The following is a 14,113-nucleotide window of genomic DNA, read 5'->3' as shown; positions in this document are numbered from 1 at the left end:
GTCTCATGGGCAACATTTTAGAGGCCTTAAATGGCACACGTGCCTTGACTACCTGGATGACGACGTAATCTTTTCGAAATAATTTCACTTCCATCTGACCAGCCTCGCATGCTTCCTGATTTGCCTTTCAGACGCTGTATCACCGCTTGTTTCGAACAGTGCCACTTTGCCGCCCATCTGCGTACCATCTTAGGCCATGTTTTAAGCAAGGACTGTTTCCTTCCCAACCCTGGAAAGCTGGGCGCCGTCGCTGCCTGCACTGAAAGAGCTCCCTAGCTTTAGAGGCCCGTGTTCGTACTTCCGCCGATTCCTGCGTACTTTCGCGTCTATAATCGTCCCCTCAACGCAGCTGCTTGCCAAGAGCCAAGGCGCCTTGGCAAGGTCTACCGTTTGCGAAGACATGTTCGCTACATTACGCCATCTTCTGATATCACCACCTGTTCTACCACTTCTACCACCACCACTTCGACCCGGACGCTCCTATAGAAACCCACACGGACGCTAGTGGAGTAGGCCTCGGCGCTCATCTTGTTTGGCTTCGAAGAGTACGTCGTCTCCTATGTCAGCCGAACTCTCAGCAAAGCGGAAACTATTTCTTCACTGATACAGAATGTCTTGCAATCATTTGGGCAATCACCAAATTTTGACCTTACGTATACAATCATCCATTCGACGTCGTGACTGATCACCACGCCTTGTGCTGGTCGTCATCATTAAAAGACCCATCTTGCCACCTAAGTCGTTGGGCGCTTCATCTACAGGAGTATAACATCTGTGTTGTCTACCGGTCAGCCTGCAAGAATTCGGGTGCCGACGCTTTTCACGCTCACCACTGCGCGACGAGTATGTTTCTCCGTATGTCTCCAGCTGCGATTCTTCGTGTCTCACATTCGCCGACATGCCAGCAGAGCAACGCCGGGATGCTTGGATAGCCTCTCTTGTAGAGCGCTTATCTCAACTGTCACCCCGTACCACCGACCACTCGATTCGGCGCACTGCTCGCCCCATTGCTATCCGCGAAGGGCTCCTGTACCGCCGCAACTACCTACATGATGGCGGTAAATGGTTGCTAGAGATTTCTCGCCATCTACGTTCCGACATCTGTGTGACCTTTCATGCTGATCCTCAATGCACCCATGCCGGTGTACTAAAGACGTAAGCACGCCTTCGGCTTCGATACTACAGGCGAGGAATGTAGCTCTTCTTTCGGCAGTACGTACACTCGTGCTCCAAGTGCCAATGCCGTAAGGGCCCACCTCACAAGATAACAGCGCCGCTCCATTCATTGTCTTGTCCCTCTCGGCCTTTCGTCCTTATCGGTTTCTACGGCCCTCTACCGTACACTCCGGATGGCAACCGCTAGGCCATCATTGCAGTAGACCACTTCACGTGCTACGGCGAAACTTCTGCGCTCCCGGCGGCCACAGCACATGAAGTCGGTTTCTTCGTCCTTCGCAACCTTGGTTAAGCACGTTGGCGGGCTAGTTGTCTGGAATCTATGATATAGTGTATAAATGCGACTGAACGAGGGCATAGCAAGAAACGTGTACTCAGAGGCTGTCTCTGTGTACGTGTTTCTTTCTACGTTCTCGTTCACTTGCGCTTATACACTCTATCATGGATTCGCAACCTTGTTCTTCAACACGGCGCGCCTCGTAAGCTACTGAGTAACCATGGTCGTTGATTCCTCTACGAAGCTGCAGAAGCCCTCCTTCGCGAATGCTACATTGCGCATAGAACTACAAGCGGCTATCATCTGCAAAACAATGGTATCAGTGAACGCTTTTAACTTACTCTCGGCGACATGCTCGCCATGTACGCTTCCGCTTACTGCCCTAACTGGTGCTTCAAAGTGTTGTTTTCACTGGCTTTACTTAACGACAAATAACAAAAACATAGACGTTTCGCCACCTATGCGGGTGGCATCGTCAGTACACAATGGCAACAAATGAGAATTACATCCAATTTATCTATGAAACTGCCGTAAACATCCGGCAGGGGGTTGAGTTCCCCTGGCTTTTGGAACATTTTCTCACCTGCCCTAACTGGAACCGCATCCTTCCTTTTGTAACGTATGCTTACGATATTGCCACTGATTCTACCACGGGATTCTTTCCCTTATTTCTTCTTTATGGTCGCGAACCTTCCTTGTTTATGAACGCGATTCTTTTGCATCGCCCCGACGCTTCCGAATCTACGACTCTATCTGAAGCCGCCAGTTATGCCTAAAGGCCCAACCACACGCGGTGAATCGTGCGCGCCTGGCTGCGCGTCACGCGTCTGCGAGGCCGTACGCGCCTGTCCTACGCGTCTAGAGAGGGCAGACGCGCAGGAAACGCGCGCGTCAAGGAGGTCTTGATCTTGGGCGTCATTTTGAGCGTACTTTGAGCGTACGCGACGGAAGTGGCAGCTTGTGCACCGACGTCACGTGGGCCGCATGTACACTTCCGGCGGTTCGGAAAGGTTGTTGAAGTTGCAGAATCGTGCGGAGACGCCGGGAGTCGCCGCTGGTTTCGTGTCGATAGATCACAGAGGCTATGGAGACGATCAACAACGAAGCGCTGATCGCCTGCGTTGAGGCTCGACCTGCGCTTTGGTAGCAGGCGAAACACAAGCGCCACTAGAACAAGCACTTGACGAGGTGGTCGTGGATCGTCATGCCCAACGCTGCCGAACAGGTGAGTGCTCGGAATTTTATACGGGCGTCATAGCGGAGCAGTTTCAATCGCGATCGAGCCCGATCGGGGTCGGATTTGATGATCACGATTGCCTGTACCGCGCAATATGCGTAGAACCGATCGTGATCGAGAAATTTGATCGCGCTCGATCGCCATCGAAAGCCTAGCTAAGCTGCCTCTCTCATCAGCAGACTCGCAGATGTCGAAAACGCGTTTCATCTGTGCAGATGACGTTATCACAGCGCTGCAGAAGTGATGGAAGTCCCTGGGGAATAAATTTCGGCGCCTGGGAAGACGTTGTCAGAAAGGAAAGAGCCGCGCCGTGCCAGTTGACGTTCACAACGACGTCATCTGGCTGTTTTTCGACCAGATGATGTTTCTGCGCTACACAATGGAGTGTAGACCGTAAGTTATCTTGAAATTTCCATCTTAGCCGGCGAATTAAAAATGAAACACGGGATTTTAGTGCTTTCCCTTTACCACGTTGACCGGCGATGCCGTATGTTTGTATTATAGCTTGCAATGCACCGCACTTATAGGAATGGACTCAAAATAGTGCTTACACAAGCAAGTCGACGCACAGCATGCATTATATTCAGCTTTGTCTAATTGGCGATAAAATATTTGTGCTGCATCGCCGCTCCGATTATCGCATATTTCGTTAAATGTGATCCGGTAAGGGGACATACAAGCAGTACAAGAATAGCTTTGTATATTTATTTATTTAGGTACCCACAAAGCCAGTTTGGCTTTGCAGTGGGGAGCAGAGAAAGCAGAAAAACAGGTACAAAATAACAAGTAAAATAGCACTTAAAAACTTAACAATAAAGCATAAAACAGAAGTACAGAGAATATCACATACAAATTAGCAGGATGAATAAAAAGAAAAGGGCTTGCATGATGCACACTCAAAAAGAAAACACAAAACATGCAAGTCGTTTTTTTTTTATTCTGTGCACTGATCCTAGAAGGCAGCGTACAAGTCAATGGCCAGTATTTAACTGAGTATTGAATGTTGCTATATTCACGTGTACCTTGGGAACTTCAATGAACAGTTTTAATTTTGCATTTTGTTGCTTGCCAGCAGTGTGCAAATCGGTGCATCATCACAGACCCTCAAATATTACCTAGCTTGCTTAGGGATTCATTCAGTGTCATCATGCTGTAGGAATAAATGCGCCATAGTACTGACAACATTGTCAGCTGTGTAATTGATAATTATTTTTGTGTCTGCCCAGCAGTGTCCTTGCTTATTATCAGCCTGTGGTTATTCTGCAGATCTCAGGTGCTGTGGTTATTGGTTTAAGCGAAGCTTTCACGATGTTTGTGGAGAACGCTGTTCCTGCTTAGCAAAATTTCCGAGGAAGGACTAGATGATCCAGTTTAACACATTCACACTGTGCAAAAAATGATTATTGAAATTTTACATGCCAAAACCACGATCTAGTTACATTATTTTAATTGGTATTTGCATTACGTCCAGTACTGGTCACTCGTGCAACACAGTAGCCAGTAGTCAGCTGGGATGACAATGGTTCAATGTCTACATTAATATCAGTATGAGGCGAGCTATTTGGCAAGACAGTAGGAGCAGCAATAGGAAAGTCCAGAGAAGAGGCAAAAAAAGCTTGCCTGTAAGAAACCTTCTGGAAGGGTTTGCTCGCTAAGGTCAGCTTTGCTGGGCCAAAACACCCTTTACAAGGCAGATGGCAAGAAGACAAACATTATTAGACGTTACTTCCTAAATACAAACAACAAATGCACTGACTACTACGCACACAGCTTCACACTGTTTAGACGTACATTCAGTTAAGAAAAACAGTTTAGAATGAGATGAAGTTTACAAACAAGTGAAAGGAAAACAAAGTTACAAGCCAAGAACGTTTCAAGTAGAAAAACTAGAACAGGAGAGAGCCTTATGCTAAAGCAAGACCTAACAGTACTACTACTCTATGTTTAGAAAGTGCAAGCATAGGTCTTTCAACATAAAATTTATTAAGTGGTTTTACTGAGTAAATGTAGTGGAATGCTTCCTGCTAATTATTTCAAAACTGAAACATTCCAAATATCATGCACTGTTTTGAGTAGAAGTAATCACTAGGCTTTAGGCATGCAGATCTCGTAAGAACTGCTTAAATGCATCACAAGCAAAAACAGAAAAAGATACAAAAGCTACACTTACGCGCATGCAGAAACTGTTCATTCTGGTTGTGTAGGCAAGCCACTTTTGTCTCTACAAAACTGATTCAGAGCTTCAGTGTACTCTAAAATCACACACTAAAACAAATGTGGAAGGATTTGAGCCTTCATATATTTTTGCATCCAGACTGGCACATTATTTACACATTGACAGTATGTGCAAACCTTATTACGCTCACATGCAGGATGTCCGCCAACCTTCCACCAGTGCCCCCATCGAGTGAGGAGGGAAGTGCTGCAGACATCTTAACAAAAAATGTGCCAGTTTTCCGATCTGGCAACACTTGAAGTGCCATCACCGTCAAGTGAAGAGTCACAAGCGCCAGCATCGACTCTGTCTTCGGCGTCGCATGAGTCTGTGGAGTCTCAGGACATTTTGGAATCTCTTGAATCACCGATATTTCAAGAAGTTCTGGTACCTGAGGATTCTGAGGCACACCACAGCAGTCCGCAGTCAGAAGCATCGTTGGCTTCAGCAGGCAGTCCTAGGCTGGATACGTTAGGAAGCATTGCTTCTGAAGCAAAGTCAAGGGGGAGGAAAAGGAAAAAGAAAGATTAGAGTCAGTTAATATTGGAGGAATTAGGCAATGTTTCAAGTGCAATCAAAAGATGCAAACCACAGGACGACCTTGAACGTTTGTCGTCTCTCTGCTCAAACACATTAGAGAGGTCAGTGAGGATACGCATCTCGACTTGAAAATTAAATTATATTTTTTTATTTATTTAGTCATACTGTTGGCCCGGAGGTCGTTACAGGGGTGGGGTACAGCACATAAAATGAAAAACATAATGTACATTATACACAATGCACGCAAATTATACATAAAACACTGTTTTTGAGCATACATTCATAAAAAAACAGAACCAGGAAACTAGTAAGAGCACAAATACAAAAGCAATGTGCAGGGACAATAAACACAATCTGTGTTAATGTAACATAATGTACATAGTTTTGTTTAGGGCATGATTTGCCTCAGATTGTTTTCAAATTGTGTTACGGTATCACAGTGAATAATGGCTTTTGAATGGCTTTTGAGAATTACTCTCCTACTTGCAATGCAACTAGGAGAGTAATTGAAAGAATAATGTTTTTAATGCATACTTTTGTATAATAAAGCCAAGAGACAACGAAACAAAAGGAAATCATTGATGAATTTAATTGCTTTATATCGAAATGGAAAAATAAGGAGGAAAATGAAAGTATATGAAAAGGTAGCTTCCCACTAATGGGAGACGAACCCACAACCTTTGAATTATGCTTGCATTGCTTTACCAGTAGAGCTGCAGCAATGGCTATCCCTCTGCAAACTTTCTTGGGCCTGTATGTGCATGTACTAGATCTCACCCTGGTAGTGTTAGCCAGTGCTACTCGTGCAAGAACGCTCGAAGAGCCTAATCTAGTACACATAAACATTCTATGAAATTGATGGTGGAATAGCCTCCAGCTCAATTGCTTTTGGTTTTAGCTTCCACCAGTGGCAAGTTATATTTTCTCCACTTTCATTTCCCTTCTCCTTGTGATGTTGACATTACCAATAAGATGACAGTTACTTTCCTTTATGCTTTATATACGTTTCCTTGTCTGTTGTTGTCATGTCAAAACCCCTCAGCTCTTCCTTTTTGTTCATTTTACATTGTGTTGTATCCATATTTTTGTGCGGTATTCAAGAATTTCATAAAGTTGATATATGTGGGCCTGGTTGGCTGGCCATTGCTGCTGTAGAGATGTGTGAACATGTTTTAGCAACACACCTACGATAAAAAAGCACTGACTTGCAACTAAAGGTTTGTTGTTGCAAGACAGACGTTTATCGCTTTCATTTGTGTTTACTCATTCAGCCTGTCTTGCAGCAATGAACCTTTCTGAGTTCACCACCTGTGCATGTAGAGTTTGTGCATGCATGTAGAGATGCCTGTACATGCCTGTAAATAAAAAGAAATGTAATGAACCTTCAACCAGACCCCATTGAAAATTTCGGTTATATGCTGCAAGTTGTAAAGCCTGTCCGGGCGTTCTAGCAGCGCAAGCATTTTTCAAATTGTTTTATTATTATTAGAAGAGGTAGCAGAAAGGGAAAAGTCTTGCCACCACATAGCCAGGAGGCGAGGTTCACTGCCAGCATAGACAACCTCTACCTCTCCCACAACTATCATCCACAAGCCACATTCCTTGCATTTTTTTTCTTTGTGTTCTGTGGCTCAGTTCCAGAGTTGGTTTTGCATGTTCTGCATTGGATGTTTGGCCAAAGTCTTTGTACGTAATCAGTGACATTGAAGGCAGTGTGCAAATGAGACACTTATACGTATGACCCTGCTTCTCTGGCAGGAAGCAGGGCTACCTGACGGGAGCCGTGAACAACATGCGAGCTTTAAAAAATTTTTTAAGCTGAAAAAAATGTGAGAGATTTATGCGGCTGTCATGCTGTTCTGCAGTTGTTTAATACTTTGCAGGCACGATTGCCACTATATGACTTACACACCACTGCAGAGTCTAGCCGCCTCAATCCCCACACAGTAAGTCAAGGCAACATCTTTTATGTCTTACCGGGATGCCAAATAGCTTGAATGCAAGTTGAAAAAAAAATTAGTACGCATGTCTTGATTGTTTGAATACTAATTATGATGACATGATTTTTCTTGACAATGATCTACATGGCTGTAGGGGCCCTTTTCGGCTGACATACGATCAAAATTCATTTGTGTAGGTTAGCTACCAGCTTTGTTTGATACTACATGTGCAAGCATACCTCAGTGCATGTTTTACAGGTTACGCAAGGTCAAAAGCACTGAGGTAGCTTTTGTGCGATGCCAGTCGATGGCAGTTTTTTTAGAGTTAGCCGTAACTGTTACACTGGTGATGAAGTAAGTGGAAACTTTCAGTCTCTGTGATCATGCGATCATTTTTTTCTTGTATTTCTTTTCACGCGCATTGTCAGTACCATCATTACTATTTCTCGTTTTGTATCAGCATTTCGTGTCCCATTTTTTTATTTGTTTATGAGTTAATAAATGGTTAGTTGTGTATAATTCTGTATTCTGTGGAAAGAGTGAAATAAAGATGATTATTAATATAATAATATTATTATGTATTAGTATTTTTTATGCACGCTCATTGTCAGTCGTTTCCTTCTTTCTTTTGTTTTGCTTCAATGTTTTGTGACTCCTTCTTGATTAGGCTTCCAAAAGGCGGTGGGCAGTAATATGTAAATAAAATAAAATAAATGATACACTAAATGACAAAGAAACGGTGTTCTGTATTCCTCCAATCGCACATTATTACTCTAGGGGCAACTGTCCTTTACCAACCTCAATGCTACAGCAAGTCATTCTCCAGGCTCCAGGGGTTTCTCGAATGTGGTGCTGCCGTGTGAGGTCCTCTGCTAAAAAGCTCAATAGCTTGTCCAAGAGCTGCGGCGCCTTGCGAAAGAACTTGTAGAAAAATCCGTGGTCATCCTGACGTATCCGTTGCATCTGTAAAAAATGGTGCATTATTGCCTGGTAGCAAGACCATGCCCTGCCCACATACACGCGCAGGTATCAGGAGCTGTACACTTTTCACTGACACACATGTATAGCCACTAGCCATCATTCATTTTACCCCCTGCTTTGTTTATGTGCTTGAATACAAACAGTGGTTCGGCAAAACAGGAGAGCCAGTCAACGGTATATTAAAATTGTGCGGCCACTGACAAGAAACTTCGAAATTAGTCGCACAGAATTTTAACCTGCCCCCCAGGTCACAATTTAGTTACATAACACTTCATATTCTACAGTCATACTTCTGAGAGACAGAAAATATAGGAAATCACATCTCATCCACAAGCTTCATAAAAGACAACCAACACGTGTAAAAAGGTGTTCTTTAATCTATGTGCTATACTAATAGCACAAATATAACTAGCAGTCCTAAGCTTTTTGTAGGGGTGTGCTAATACCGAAAAGTAGATTTAGAATCGAATCAAATGAAGAAGAAATAATCTGGATATCAAATAAAATATCGAATAGCAGAAAATGGGTTACAAAACTTTATCCTTACAAATTTTGTGCAAGAGGGTGCTACACAAGCTCTGTGTAAACAGTATGCTCTACTGTTAATAATGAAGGGAGCTCCAAATTAGTATTACAGATTGTCTGTTAAATAGAATCAAGCGCTTCTTCCCCTGTGAAGCTGAACAGTTAATGACCGTATGTCGTAAGGCATACACAGGTTAGACAGACGGCGGTTGAAACGTCGTGAGGTGTCGTCACCACGTATCCAATGTACGATCTGTGTGCTTCCGGCGGCTAATCAGCCCGATCTTCGCCTATGCTTTCGCGCTTTCCGAACTACACCCTGCTCTTGTCGTTCCCCCTGTTCGCGTACGTCACGTTATCGTTTCGATCGGTGCTGTCAACCTGGACGAACCTTGCACCGACGACGCGATGCTGTTCTGCGAATTGGGCGTTCGCGCGCTGCGAGTACGATCCCCGCATTACTACTTTAACCCTTTCACTTATGCGCGCACTTAAAAACGCTGATAAGTAATTGCTGTCCTAACGAAGATAAGTCCCCATGTCCAAACACTGCCTCCTAGTTCTACCACTGTAGATCATCGAAAGGAAAGAAGTCACTCACAGCCGTAAAGTCCTTCTTCTTTACGCAGTTGAAAGACTGGCCGGACCCACCACGTCGCCGCAGAGGCCGCAGACGCTTTCTGTGCTCCCGCCGCCTTTGCAAGAGCAGCAGCAGCACAAGCTTCTTTCTCATGTGGTGTAGTACATTGTGGGGAGAGAACGCTGATGCCGGCGAAGCAATCGGCTAAGCAAGAGCTCGGCAGCAACGTCGGGCGTGGTCGCGCGCAGATGTCAGCTGCAGTTGTGAGCAAGCAGACGCTATCGCGCGTGATGTTGATAACTGACGTAGCTTTTCTTGACATAAGGATGTATATATAGGAACAGCGTGACTTATTAACTTAAAAACAATGCACTAGCTCTAACATTGATAAGTTAAATAACAATAGCTAGCCATAATGAAATTAAAGATAAACTTTTCTCAAAGCCAAAGACGACCGTTTCCGCCATCGCTGGGCCGCTGGTCTGTCAGCCCTGTGCTACGCGCAGCGAAGCGCGCACGTGTGCGCGTATCGTGTGGTTGGACGCCCTTCCCTTCATCACCCGCGTACGCGCACGCAGACGCGTACGCTTACGTGTACGCGTAGCGAGACGCGTATCCCGGGCTGCGTGTGGTTGGGCATTAAAAGTGTCGTCAGATCACACGCTCGCTTATCGCGCAAGACCAGGCCTGCCAAAACTTGGTCGTGACACAAGCTTGACTTTTCCGCCCTATACACCTGAAACCCCGGTATGGCTCCGCCTTCCCTCCTCTACAACCATCCTTTCTTCAAAGTTCAACCCAAAGTATGACGGCCCATACCTGGTTCTAGAACAGACGTCCCCGGTGAACTACCTCACTGGGCCTGTCCATCCATCTATGTGCCAGTGGCGTAGCAGACGCGAAGCTGTTGATGTTGACCGACTGAAGCCGTACTACGACCCACCAGTGCTGCCTGTTTCATAGGTCGCGAGGATGACTTCTTTTTCGGCGGGGAGTGATTGTAGTGTTACGGGTGACAGCAGAAGACGAAGAAGACATGTGTTTGTTGTTGGTGCTCGCGCTCGCTCCGCTCGGTCACTGCCTGTTTCTGCGTCTTCGTATAAAACGCCGCGCGCATCTAACCCTAAACGCGTACTACATAATATCTATCTATCTATCTATCTATCTATCTATCTATCTATCTATCTATCTATCTATCTATCTATCTATCTATCTATCTATCTATCTATCTATCTATCTATCTATCTATCTATCTATCTATCTATCTATCTATCTATCTATCTATCTATCTATTGTATCTAGATAGATAGATTGCATTGCAGACCAAGAGTGGCTGTGGTGGCGTAGATGTAGAACACCCGCCTCGCGTGCAAGAGGTCCGTGGAAAATAGCCGGTGCCGGCTATTTTCCACCGGTCTTTAAAAAAAATATATAAGATCCGCGTGTTGATAAAATTGCATAAACAGGCACGGAGTGCGGTCTGATCCCGGTGACCAGAACCGGTAACGCACTCCCTCACCAGAGCAGGATTGGCCACCCTGGTGCAGTATATGGCCAAAACCTCCTATATGAACAACACAATCAAACCCCGGCCCTCAGTCCCCAGCAGCTGTGCAGCAACTGACCACGGCGGCGGTCAGACCTGCGACGCAGCAGAGGGTGCTAAGAATCACTGCCTCCGGACAGGCCGCCATTGGAATATGAACCTGGCAACGTTTAACGCTAGAACGTTATCTAGTGAGGCGAGTCTAGCAGTGCTATTGGAGGAATTAGAGGGCAGTAAATGGGATATAATAGGGCTCAGTGAAGTTAGGAGGCCAAAAGAAGCATATACAGTGCTAAAAAGCGGACACGTCCTGTACTGTACTGATTAACAAGAATATAGCAGGTAACATACAGGAATTATATAGCATTAACGAGGGGGTGGCAGGTATTGTTGTGAAACTTAATAAAAGGTACAAAATGAAGATTGTACAGGTCTACGCCCCTACATCCAGTCATGATGATCAGGAAGTCGAAAGCTTCTGTGAAGACGTGGAATCGGCGATGGGTAGAGTGAAAACTCAATACACCATACTAATCGGCCACTTTAATGCCAAGGTAGGCAAGAAGCAGCCTGGAGACAAGGCAGTAGGGGAATATGGCATAGGCACTAGGAATATCAGGGGAGAGTTATTAGTAGAGTTTGCGGAACAGAATAATATGAGGATAATGAACACCTTCTTTCGCAAGCGGGATAGCCGAAAGTGGACGTGGAGAAGCCCGAACGGCGAGACTAGAAATGAAATAGACCTCATACTCTGCGCTAACCCTGGTATCATACAAGATGTGGACGTGCTCGGCAAGGTGCGCTGCAGTGACCACAGGATGGTAAGAACTCGAATTAGCCTAGACCTGAGGAGGCAACGGAAGAAACTGGTACATAAGAAGCCGATCAATGAGTTAGCGGTAAGAGGGAAAATAGAGGAATTCCAGATCAAGCTACAGAACAGGTATTCGGTTTTAACTCGGGAAGATGACCTTAGTGTTCAAGCAATGAACGACAATCTTGTGGGCATCATTAAGGAGTGTGCAATGGAAGTCGGTGGGAACTGCGTTAGGCTGGATACCAGTAAACTATCGCAGGAGACGAAAGATCTGATCAAGAAACGCCAATGTATGAAAGCCTCTAACCCTACAGCTAGAATAGAACTGGCAGAACTTTCGAAGTTAATTAACAAGCGTAAGACAGCTGACATAAGGAAGTATAATATGGATAGAATTGAACACGCTCTCAGGAACGGAGGAAGCCTAAAAACAGTGAAGAAGAAACTAGGAATTGGCAAGAATCAGATGTATGCGTTAAGAGACAAAGCCGGCAATATCATTACTAATATGGATGAGACAGTTCAAGTGGCTGAGGAGTTCTATACAGATTTATACAGTACCAGTGGCACCCACGACGATAATGGAAGAGAACATTGTCTAGAGGAATTCGAAATGCCACAGGTAACGCCGGAAGAAGTAAAGAAAGCCTTGGGAGATATGCAAAGGGGGAAGGCAGCTGGGGAGGATCAGGTAACAGCAGATTTGTTGAAGGATGGTGGGAAGATTGTTCTAGAGAAACTGGCCACCCTGTATACGCAATGCCTCATGACATCGAGCGTACCGGAATCTTGGAAAAACGCTAACATAATCCTAATCCATAAGAAAGGGGACGCCAAAGACTTGAAAAATTATAGACCGATCAGCTTAGTGTCTGTTGCCTACAAACTATTTAATAAGGTAATCGCAAATAGAATCAGGAACACCTTAGACTTCTGTCAAGCAAAGGACCAGGCAGGATTCCGTAAAGGCTACTCAACAATAGATCATATTCACACTGTCAATCAGGTGATAGAGAAATGTGCAGAATATAACCAGCCCTTATATATAGCTTTCATTGATTACGAGAAAGCGTTTGAATCTGTCGAAACCTCAGCAGTCATGGAGGCATTACGGAACCAGGCTGTAGATGAGGCGTATGTAAAAATACTGAAAGATATCTATAGCGGCTCGACAGCCACCATAGTCCTCCATAAAGAAAGCAACAAAATCCCAATAAAGAAAGGCGTCAGGCAGGGAGATACGATCTTTCCAATGCTATTCACAGCATGTTTACAGGAGGTATTCAGAGGCCTGGAGTGGGAAGAATTGGGGATAAAAGTTGATGGAGAATACCTTAGCAACTTGCGTTTCGCTGATGATATTGCCTTGCTTAGTAACTCAGGGGACCAATTGCAATGCATGCTCAATGACCTGGAGACGCAAAGCAGAAGAGCGGGTCTAAAAATTAATCTGCAGAAGACTAAAGTAATGTTTAATAGTCTCGGAAGAGAACAGTAATTTACAATTGGTAGTGAGACACTGGAAGTGGTAAGGGAATACATCTACTTAGGGCAGGTAGTGACGGCGGATCCGGATCATGAGACGGAAATAATAAGAAGAATAAGAATGGGCTGGGGTGCGTTTGGCAGGCGTTCTCAGATCATGAACAGCAGGTTGCCATTATCCCTGAAGAGAAAAGTCTATAATAGCTGTGTCTTACCAGTACTCACCTACGGGGCAGAAACCTGGAGGCTTACGAAAAGGGTTCTACTCAAATTGAGGACGACGCAACGAGCTATGGAAAGAAGAATGATAGGTGTAACGTTAAGGGATAAGAAAAGAGCAGATTGGGTGAGGGAACAAACGCGAGTTAATGACATCGTACTTGAAATCAAGAAAAAGAAATGGGCATGGGCAGGACATGTAATAAGGAGGGAAGATAACCGATGGTCCTTAAGGGTTACGTACTGGATTCCAAGGGAAGGGAAGCGTAGCAGGGGGCGGCAGAAAGTTAGGTGGGCGGATGAGATTAAGGAGTTTGCAGGGACGGCATGGCCACAATTAATACATGACCGGGGTTGTTGGAGAAATATGGGAGAGGCCTTTGCCCTGCAGTGGGCGTAACCAGGCTGATGATGATGATGAGATAGATAGATAGATAGATAGATAGATAGATAGATAGATAGATAGATAGATAGATAGATAGATAGATAGATAGATAGATAGATAGATAGATAGATAGATAGTTAGATAGATAGATAGATAGATAGATAGATAGATAGATAGATAGATAGAT

General features: G+C 44.8%; 1 long non-coding RNA gene across 1 annotated transcript; it reads left to right on the top strand.

The window, feature by feature from the left end:
* Positions 1 to 2,415: 2,415 nt before the first annotated feature.
* LOC139052923 (uncharacterized) lies at positions 2,416 to 6,252 on the top strand. The gene is made up of 3 exons (XR_011510121.1): positions 2,416 to 2,678; positions 2,906 to 3,083; positions 5,063 to 6,252. It is a non-coding gene; the product is annotated as an uncharacterized lncRNA (long non-coding RNA).
* Positions 6,253 to 14,113: the final 7,861 nt, after the last annotated feature.

This window comes from Dermacentor albipictus, unplaced genomic scaffold (assembly GCF_038994185.2).
Source record: "Dermacentor albipictus isolate Rhodes 1998 colony unplaced genomic scaffold, USDA_Dalb.pri_finalv2 scaffold_44, whole genome shotgun sequence".
Classification (NCBI taxonomy): Eukaryota; Metazoa; Arthropoda; class Arachnida; order Ixodida; family Ixodidae; genus Dermacentor; species Dermacentor albipictus.
This window is presented reverse-complemented; position numbering and strand designations above follow the sequence as displayed.